The sequence below is a fragment of the Gorilla gorilla genome, chromosome X (assembly GCF_029281585.2).
Source record: "Gorilla gorilla gorilla isolate KB3781 chromosome X, NHGRI_mGorGor1-v2.1_pri, whole genome shotgun sequence".
Taxonomy (NCBI): Eukaryota; Metazoa; Chordata; class Mammalia; order Primates; family Hominidae; genus Gorilla; species Gorilla gorilla.
This window is the reverse complement of record NC_073247.2, coordinates 64787968-64789490: the sequence shown is the minus strand read 5'-3', so window position 1 is coordinate 64789490 and position 1523 is coordinate 64787968. Positions and strand designations below refer to the sequence as shown.

Sequence of the window (1523 nt, the reverse complement as noted above, 5' to 3'; positions counted from 1 at the left end):
TTATTTTACATCACCATGCAGGTTATGTTCATCTTCCACTGGAATGACTAGAGTACCCCAGTAAGTGGCCTGACTACAGAAGAACACAAGATTGCCTCCTAAGGGCAAACAGGCTCTCTTGCTTCTCCTCATCGGCCATGCCTTAGCATGTTTTCTTCCTATCCCTTACTAAAGCAGGTCCTTTGCACACAAAACCCTGGTAAAAACCTGAGTCACTACCTCTCAGCCCTCTTGGATAAGTGGAGATTTCCCTGGGCTTGGACTGAGCCCCTTGCCCCAGAGGTGCTATCCTGTCTGGATTGTTTGAAGAGAGTGGGTGCAGGAGACAAATGGCTGAAATGAAAATGGGAGCCATCAGTCCCCATCTGCATCTACAACTTCAGATGCCTACAGATGTGGTCAATGTGACGTACAGGAAGGAGGGGCAGAAGACGGGATGGGCAGGGAGGGTGCTTCTGAGGACAGTAGTCTGCCTGATGGTCTTCACTTCTTGGCCTTGCCCTGGGCAGCCACAGCTTCCATGGCTTTACACATAGCCTCTTCATCCCCTAAGAACTGCATGGACTTGATGGGGTTCAAGTTCTCGGCCAATTCATAGGCAATGGGAATACCAGTAAGCAGGTTCAGTTCCATGATAGCCACTTCAGAGAGACCCTCCAGATGCTTGATAATGCCTGTACGGCTGTTGTCATGGGCTTCAATCAATATCCAATTCCTCTTCTTTATCTGGGGAACTATATCTTCATTCCAAAAGGCCAGAGCTCTGGCAATAGTATCCTTCAGACTCTCACAAGAGGGTAGTTGATCTTCAGTGAGGTCTGTATACCTGCAATCCTTACTAATGCTGCTATAGAAGGGGTGGTAGGGCTCCATCGGAGGTGGTGAGACATCATAAGAGCACATCTACATCTTTACCTAGGCCTCACCATTCTTGGCAGCAGTTTCTGCTTTATGGAGTCTGGTCAGACCCCCATAGTGCCATTCACTGAGGCGCCAAGTCCTCACTACAGGCCACTACATTGGGTCAATAGCATGCACAGTGTCCAGAGAGTCCAGATTGCTCTCTTCTGCGCTGATGGGAAGCATATGTCAAACTCATAGCCAGCATCTGGCAGCACCTGCCCACCGTGATTCACCTCCTCATGGTCTGCTGGGTGCTCTTGCTCTGGAACCTGGAGTGGCCGTGGCAGTGGGCTCACAATTCTTGATAATGTATTTTCTGGGATTTTTTTTTTTTTTACTGTCTTAGATGGCTTTAAACTAGGACAACCTTGAAGTCATTCAAGTCAACAAAGAAGTCAAGGTCCTATGAAAAACTGAAGTTCAGTGCTCAAACTGCCTATAACAAATAAATGAGCAGCAGCATCAGTGAAGAAAAATATGAAAAAAAAAACACAAGTTGAAGTAGTGAGGCTCAAAGGAAAAAAGCCAAGACTGTTTTGGCACATGGGAAAGAAAAGCTGGAGGAAGGTTTTAGTTAAAAACCTCACAAGCCAGTGTTTGCTTAGCTGTCCTTCCCATTA

The 1523-nt window shown here is 46.9% G+C and overlaps 1 pseudogene; it reads right to left on the bottom strand.

The window, feature by feature from the left end:
• Window positions 1-483: 483 nt before the first annotated feature.
• LOC101138855 (phosphoglycerate mutase 1-like) lies at window positions 484-1148 on the bottom strand (annotated as a pseudogene).
• Between the last annotated feature and the right edge of the window lie 375 nt (window positions 1149-1523).